Source organism: Elephantulus edwardii, unplaced genomic scaffold (genome assembly GCF_000299155.1).
Source record: "Elephantulus edwardii isolate Elephantulus edwardi_28Jun2011 unplaced genomic scaffold, EleEdw1.0 scaffold00245, whole genome shotgun sequence".
NCBI lineage: Eukaryota > Metazoa > Chordata > Mammalia > Macroscelidea > Macroscelididae > Elephantulus > Elephantulus edwardii.
The window spans coordinates 1,242,366-1,250,647 of record NW_006399995.1 but is presented as its reverse complement, the minus strand read 5'-3'; the positions used below and the strand labels follow the sequence as shown (position 1 = coordinate 1,250,647).

The window sequence follows — 8,282 nt, the reverse complement described above, 5'->3', positions numbered from 1 at the left end:
GGCTGCTCCTTGGAGGCAAGGATTCTAAGGCTCCGTCTGACATACTTTGGACATGTTGCAAGGAGGTACAGGTCCTTGGAGAGGGACATCATGCTTGGTAGGGTGGAGGGACAGCACAGAAGGGGAAGGCCCCCTATGAGGTGGGTGGATTGATTCAGTGGTTGGGGTAATCGGGATGGGTGTGTCGGTGACGGTGCGATTGGCACAGGACAGAATAGAGTTTAGGGCTGTTTTACATAAGGTCGCTATGAGTCGCAAGCGACTCGACGGCACATAACAAGAACAACAACAACTGAAAAGTCATCAGTTCAAATCCAAAGCTTCTCCACGGAAGAAAGGGGGACAATCTCCTCTCATTATTATTTACAGCCTCAGAAACTTAACGAAGGGTCACTGTGAGTCACAAATGTCTACATGACTTTGGGCTTGTTATTTGGAAAGTTCTTACTTAGCAATCTTCCTGTTGTTGTTTTTGTGCACCATAGAGTCAGAATTGATCCGTAGCTGACCCTCTGGTGGGTTTTCAGAGGCAGTTAGTCACACAGCAGGATGTTGCTCATCCTTCTCCCGTGGAGCAGCTGGTGGCCTTGAACTGCATGCCTTCGGGATTGCAGCACAACTGTTTGCCGCTAGGCCACCAGAGCAACCTTATTAGATGAGTGCTATTAATACCTTCATTTCATTTCAAGAGGTGAAATAGCTGTCCAGTGTCACAGAGCTAGTAAATAGCCACAATTTGAATGCAGAACTTCTGACTTGAAGCCTTTATCCTTCTTGTTGTTATGTGCTATCAAGTCACTTGTGACTCAACCACCCTATGTACAACAGCCCTGAAACCTGTTCTATCCTGTGCCAACTTTATTTTCTCTGACACACCTACTCTCATTACCTCAGTCACTGAATCAGTCTATCTCGATGATGGTCTCTTTCTCCGTCCCTCACTTTCCAAGTATGATGTCCCTCTCCAAGGTCTGGTCCTTCCTTGCAACATGCCCAAGGTATGTCGGACGAAGCTTCAGTATTCTTGCCTCCAAAGATAAGGCCTTTTTCACCCCCTTTAGGCCGAACTTGTTTGTTCTCCTAGCAATCAGTGGTATATTCAAAACTCTTCTCCAGCTCTACAGCTCAAGAGCAGCAATTCTCTTTCATCCCTAGTCATTGTCCAGCTCTCTGATGCATAGCAAGCAATTGCAAAGACCTGGATCAGGTGTACCTTAGTCTCCAGTCTGATATTGTTGCTCTTCAGTACTCTGGAGTGGTCCCTGATGGCCTCCTTTCCCAGTGCAATTTATCTCTTGATTTCCTGGCTGCTGGTACCAAGAGTGCTGATTGTACAGCCAACAAACTAAAGCTGTTAACAATCTCAATCTCCTCACCATCCATCAGGATGCTGTCAGTGGGCCCAGTGATGAGAATATTTTATTTCTTTTTTTTATAATTAGAAAGTTTAATTAATAATTTTTTGGTATGATTTATTAATATTTTAAAATATTCCATATTCCCTTTAATAAAACATATACACCAATAGGTGATGAACAGATCTTTTTATGGCTTACTTAAAAACTTAAGTGAGGATAATAGACATTTACCACACTAGTAGCTGGTTTTCATTTTCCCCTTTTTTTAAAAAGGAAATGTTTTTAATATAAAAAGAGTTCAAAAAAACTTTAAAAGGTTCCCAGTAATGATTATGTCTAAAATGTACAAGATTTTAAACATAATTTATATAAAAGGCTAAAAACAAAAGGATTTAGTTCTGCCTTTCCTTTTTAAAAACTCCACAAGATTAGTGACAACAAGTTATCACCATCAGAGCCTCAGTCGTCCTCAGAATCACTGTCCCCTCTTGCGGGGATCAAACTTCGTACTGTTGACAGCAACATGTCACCTACAGGTTTCCTGGGGCTTTCTTCCAGATCTGTCTTGATTGCTCCAGACTCAATTTCCACTCCAACTCATCTCTCGTCAAGTTCATGCCACCAAATACTAGAGGACCAATAAATTGAGCCTTGATATCACCTTCAAGATAAACAAACACTGTGGGCAGATTCCTGTCAGGGCAATTGGGTATGCAGGTTGTTGAAATAACTTTGATGAATTTAACATCAGGAAATTTCCTTGCAAGTTCAGTGAAGTGCCGATTGATCAGAGCACAGAGGGGAATCTCTTGCTTGTAAAGGTGCAAGATTACCCACAAGCCCTTGCCAGCTTGGGTAACTTCTTGAACATAATCTTTTCCTGAGATTTCCAAAACTTCTCCAAATTTATTCTTGAGTTTAGTTGCTTTCCATTCTGCCAGTCTCTGCTGCTTGTACATTTCCATAGCACGTTCATCCTCCTCATTAAATTCATCTTCATTTTCCTCCAGCTCTTCCAAAGCCATCTCTTCATACGTTTTCACAATTGACTGCTGAAGGACTCGCTGCTCCTCCTCTTCCTGTTCCAATTCTTTTGAATTTTCCTTTGGGGGCGAGATGCCTTTTTTGCGTAAGATGTCATTCCACTCGGTATCTGCATTGGGGTCCTGCATCTTTTTTCCAACCGCTCAAGTCAGGCAGTGGCGAGCCCAGGCCTTCAGGTCTTCTCTGCGCACGCGCTCAGCAGCGCCTCTCTTATATCAAGAATCTTTTATTTCTTGACGTTGAGCTTAAAATCATATTGAAGGCTGCAGTCCTTGATCTTCTACAACAAGCACTTCATGTCCTTCTCAGTTTCAGTAAGCAAGGTTGTGTCACCTGCATAACACAGGTTGTTGATGAATCTTCCTCCCATCCTGATGCCACATTCCCAGCTTTCCAGATGATCTGCATAAAGATTGAAAAGCTATGGAGACAGAATACATCCCTGGCATACACACTTCCAGATTTTGAAGCATGCAGTGTCTCCTTGCTCTGTTTTGACAACTGCCTCCTGGTTCAAGTATAGGTTTCACCTAAGAACAATCAAATGTTCTGGGATTCCCATTCTTCTGAGTCAGCCACAGTTTGTTGTGATACACACAGTCAAATGCCTTTGCATAGTCAATGAAACAGAATAGACACTCCTCTGGTACTCCCTGCTTTCAGCCACAATCCATCTAACATTAACTATGATATCCCAAGTACTATGACCTCTTCTAAACCTAGCCTGCACATCTGGCATTTCTCTGTTGACATGCTGCTCCAGTTGTTTTTGGATGATTTTCAGCAGAATCTTGCTTGCATGTGATATCAATGATACTGTTCTATAATTTCTGCCTTCTCTTGGATCACCTTTCTTTGAAATGGCAAAAAATATCGATCTCTTCCAGGCAGTTGGCCCGGTGGCTGTTCTCCAGATCGCTTGGCACAACTTAGTGAGCGCATCCAGGGCAGCATCTATTTGTTGAAATATGTCAATTGGTATGGCATCAATTCATGGGACCTTGTTTTTTGCCAATTCTTTCAGAGCAGCTTGGAATTCTTCCTTCATCACCATAAGCTCTTGCTCATACGTTGTTTCATAAAATTCTTCTGTGTTCACCAATACCTTTTGGTACAGTGACTCTGTATACTCCTTAGGATACAATTTAATCTCTCTTGCCTTGGCCTAACATGCTTATGTTATCTGGCCCATGCTTAGTTCTCCAACCTCCTTTTACACCACTCTTCCCATGTTTACCATGATCCAGCAACATCAGCCCAGAGCATACCATTCTCTCTCTGACCTCAGAGGATGCACACTTGCCTCGGCTTGGAAGACCTTCTCCCTGCTGTATCATACTAGCCTTCAGGTGCCAATAATGTGTGTTTTTCCAGAAAACCCCATGTAAAGCAAGTCAATTATTCCCCAAGAGTACACTTTGACATCCTCCACTTTTCTTCTTAGAATGTATCTGTTTTTAAGTCTTTCATCTAGTTACTTATATATAATCTGTACCTTTCCTAGGGAGTGCAAACTTCATGAGTCTAGAGATCTTGTTTTGGTCTTGGTACTTCCATGTTTCTAGCAGCAGGTTGAACAAATACTGAAGCCTTTAACCACTGTGCCATATTATATTTTTTCTTTATTGTAGAATTGTTTCTTTAAACAACAACATACAAATTTTATATGTTAATGCCATCTTGTTTACATTTTTGCCATATTAATGAACACAATGCTTAATGAAAAATCAAAATTGTATATTGGATCTATAACTCTAAGCTATGAAACCCAAAATAATGAGGTGAGTTAGTTAAATCAACAAATCTTTGATCCTGTATCTTAATGCATTTTAAGTCTTTGCTCGAGTTTTTTATGTCAAGTTCATCATTGTTCCAGCAAGTAATGAATACTTCTAAGATTTTTGTAACCTGAGAAATATTTTTAAGATTTTTTTTTTAACCCTGAGCAACATTATCTTGACAGGAAACACAATGATTCTTGTTGCATGAAGATAGCATAGGTTCAGAAGATTTTGTGACACTTAACTCCATTTGTACCCACAATTTACTCAAACAAGCTGCACTGGGGTCATTTTACCAATGCTTCACTTATAAGCTTATCCTAATGAGCTCTGGTGGTGTAATCTGGAGAACGTTGTGCTGTTAACTCAAAGGCAATTCTTCTCCATTGGTGAGAATCCATACATGGGATTTCATGGGAAAATGATGGACAATCTCCTTCTGTCTGATTTATAGCCTCTGAAAAGCCAGGAAAAGGTCAGTTATGAGTTGGTTCCAATTCCAACAATGAGTTTGTGCTTCATAGCTTATCCTACATGTTTAACTCAAAAGCACCTGTTCAGAATCTCCTCTGATCACACTGCAGGCAGGCCACCCCTTCATTCCTCTCACTCATTGCTTTCTGTGATATGACCTATAGCACTCATCATACTCTAAATGTATGTAATCTATTTATTACTTTTGTATCTATTAGAATGTAACGTTCTTGAGGGCAAGAACTTACGTATGTTGATCATCATTGTATATACATACAATGTCTAGAACATTTCCCAGAGCATAGTACGCATTCCATAAATATTTATTGAATGAATCAATACACTATGCACAGACTTGTTGTTGTTGTTGCTGCTGTTGTTGTTGCTGCTGTTGTTGTTGTTGTTGTTATGTACCATTGAGTTGGAACTGACTCATCTCAGGGTTGGTTTCTTTCTATGTCTATATTCACAGGGAAATTGTAATGTGAGGTTTTTATTGTTGTTGCTTTTTCAAGCAAAAGTAGGTGAGGTTTATTAGACGTTCATAACAGACTATGAATGGGTCAGAATAGAACTGGTCCTTGTAATGTGGGTTTTTTTCCTTATGTCTATTTGCTGATCTTTCTTCAGGTGTTTTTATCTAGATAAAAATAAAAAACAAAGCAAAAAAACAGTTGCCTTGAAGATAATTCTGACTCATGACGACCCCACATGTACCAGAGTAGAAATGTGCTCTCTAGGGCTTTCAATGGCTGATTTCTCAGAACCAAATTACCAGACCTTTCTTACAGGTGCCTTTGGGTGGACTAGAACTGCCATCCTCTCATGTCACAGGTGTGCACGTTAACTATTTGAATCACCCAGGGACTCATAGGAAAGCAATAGGTGACATTTACGTTCTACACTTATTCCTGAGTTTTTGAACAAGATCTTCAGGTGCTGTTCAGGCACCTCTCTTCTCAAAGATTACAAGTCATAGAGTCCACTATCTCCCCTTTCATCCTGCCAGTGTGGGAAAAGCGAGGGCCACGTGGGGAGCCCCATACTTGACCTTTACTAACTCACAAGTGGAAACTCTTCTTGCCTGCAACATCAATAACACAAAACCAATTCCCATGAGGGCAGACAAGTTCCCCCATGCTCCTATGCCTTCTTCTACTCATCTCAACATCAATCTTACTGCTCGGCTGGCTCCAAAATGTGATTGCTCACAGAACACATAGATCCACAATGATGGAGTTAAAAGGTTATAATTCAGATAAATAACAAAATCCAATCAAGACAGCTCCCAAAATGTAAACACAGCACCTCAGCCTCAAGCCTCGTGGGCCCAATTGTCCAACAACGGTCTCAGTCCTGCCAACATTGGCTTCCCCAACCCCAAAGTCTCATCTCACACCCATTTCTCCAGTTTAGCTGTAACTGCTGCTGCTGCCATTCCAAATGGGTTGGAGAATATCTCTCTATTCTGGCTAGGCAAAGAATTTTTCTGGTGTAGGAAGAATTCCTTATCTCTGCAACTAGAGTTGTTCAATTTATTGGTGAGACTAGCCAATCCTCTTATAGATTGCTTAAACCAGCTCAGCTAATCCTCTTATGGGATGGTAGACAGCCAATCCCTTAATAGACAGGCCAACAGACTCACTTGAGTAGTCCCACCCCTCCACATAGCCAGTCATCTACATTAGAAAAGACATGGAGAGACAAATTCCAAACATTGGAATGGGAACACCAAAAGTCTCATTCAATGAGGATGTAGGATGTGGAAGAATTCTGTGTAGAATGAGCATGGATAGTAAGTATGGTGAGCTTCATTCCTTCATTTTAGCTGATCTAGACCGCAGATACATTGAATTCTGATATGAAAGGCAAGAAGGCGCTAATCTTCTTGCCTAATATACTGCATTGGGTTTCGGAATTACACACTTATTACAGCCATCACATTAGGGCTTTTAAGACACTCTAAGAGTCTTATTAATCTTGCATAATATTTCTATTACTCAAGAGTCTATGATACTGCACTAATCTAGGCAATTCATTGTCACCATTTACAGGAACATTATGGAAGGCTATTTAGTGTATTATCATTTGCGCTGAAATGTATATGCATCTATATATGTGTGTGTGTCTATACACACGTTTATATATACATGTTTGCATACATATATACCTACATGGAAAATGGAGATGTATCAGAGCATAAATAAAAACATCAAACAGTAACAAAGAGTGTTAAAATTATTTTACTTGCTATCTTCTGAGCTTTTACATTTTTATACAATAAAAATTATTAAATTTTTATGGAATAGAAATTATTAGGGGAAACAACAATCTTTGCCCTCCACTTTTGTATGAGGATACATCAATGAGACTGGAATAACTACCCAGCTTCTCTGATCAGTGCTTAATGCTTCTCAGAGTAGGTGAAGAGTAAATTATTCTGTTGGAAAACAGAATATACAAGTCCTTCATCTATGTTTTTTTTACTGTTGTGGTGTACCAAGGAGTTAGAACCAACTCACAGCTGACCCTCCAACAAGTTCTCAGAGGCAGTTAATCACATGGGAGGATATTGTTTATCTTTCTCTTGTGGAGAAGCTGGTGGGTTAGAACTGAGTGCTTTTGGGTTAACAGTGCAACTCCTTACTACTAGCACATGGTCATCTTGTCCTTGCCACCTTCCTATCATCAATGGCATCGGCTCTACAGATCCAAGTCTTCCCCTGGTTTTCTTCTCCAGGGCCTAGACTTGAAAGGGTTGGCACTTGTAAACTCATTGAACTTGAGAACTAAAACGGCAACAATGAATACTGCTTTCTTTTTAGTCAAAGATAATGCTAGCTACCTTTTAAAATATTGACTGCTTCCTGGGAGAATGGGGAGAAAACAATGTGGAACAGAATCTCAAATTCTTTTAAAAATCCAAACTCACTGGACCAATTAAAATTGGAGGACTCACCAAGACTCCCTGAGATAGTTTAAACATTGAACTGAAACTGGCTCCTGAGTTCACTTTTTAAGTAAATGACACATTGGCCTGAGGGGGAAAAAACATTACTGCTTGAGTTGTAGTTGACCCTATGCACCTAACACCAACTCATAGGGACCTTATGAACAATAGATCCAAACCTTTCTATATCCTGTACCATCCTCACAATCTCTCCATGCTCAAGTTCATTACTGCAATCACTGTGTCAATCCATTTTGTTGAGGATCTTCCTCTCTTTTGCTGACTCTCTATTTTTCCAACAACATGCCCAAGTATGTAAGACCAAGTTTCACCATCCTTGCATCTAAGGAACACCCTAACTGCCCTTGCTCCACAACAGATTTGCTTGCTCTTTTGGTCATCCTTGGAATATTCCATACTCTTCACCAACATAGTTCAAAGGCATTGATTCTTTCTTGGTCTTCCTTATTCATCATCCAACTTTCACATGCATACAAATTGAAAACGCCATGGCTTGAGACAGGCACATCTTAGTCTGTAAATTGGTATCCTTGCTCTTTAGCACTTTAAAAAGTCCTTCATCTGTTTGTTAGCCATCTGAATGTCGTCTTCGGTGAAGTGCCTGTTCATATCCTGTGCCCATTTTTCTATTGGATTATTTACCTTTATCTTGTT

At 40.2% G+C, this 8,282-nt stretch overlaps 1 pseudogene; it reads right to left on the bottom strand.

The window, feature by feature from the left end:
• Positions 1–1,817: 1,817 nt before the first annotated feature.
• LOC102853827 lies at positions 1,818–2,530 on the bottom strand (annotated as a pseudogene).
• Positions 2,531–8,282: the final 5,752 nt, after the last annotated feature.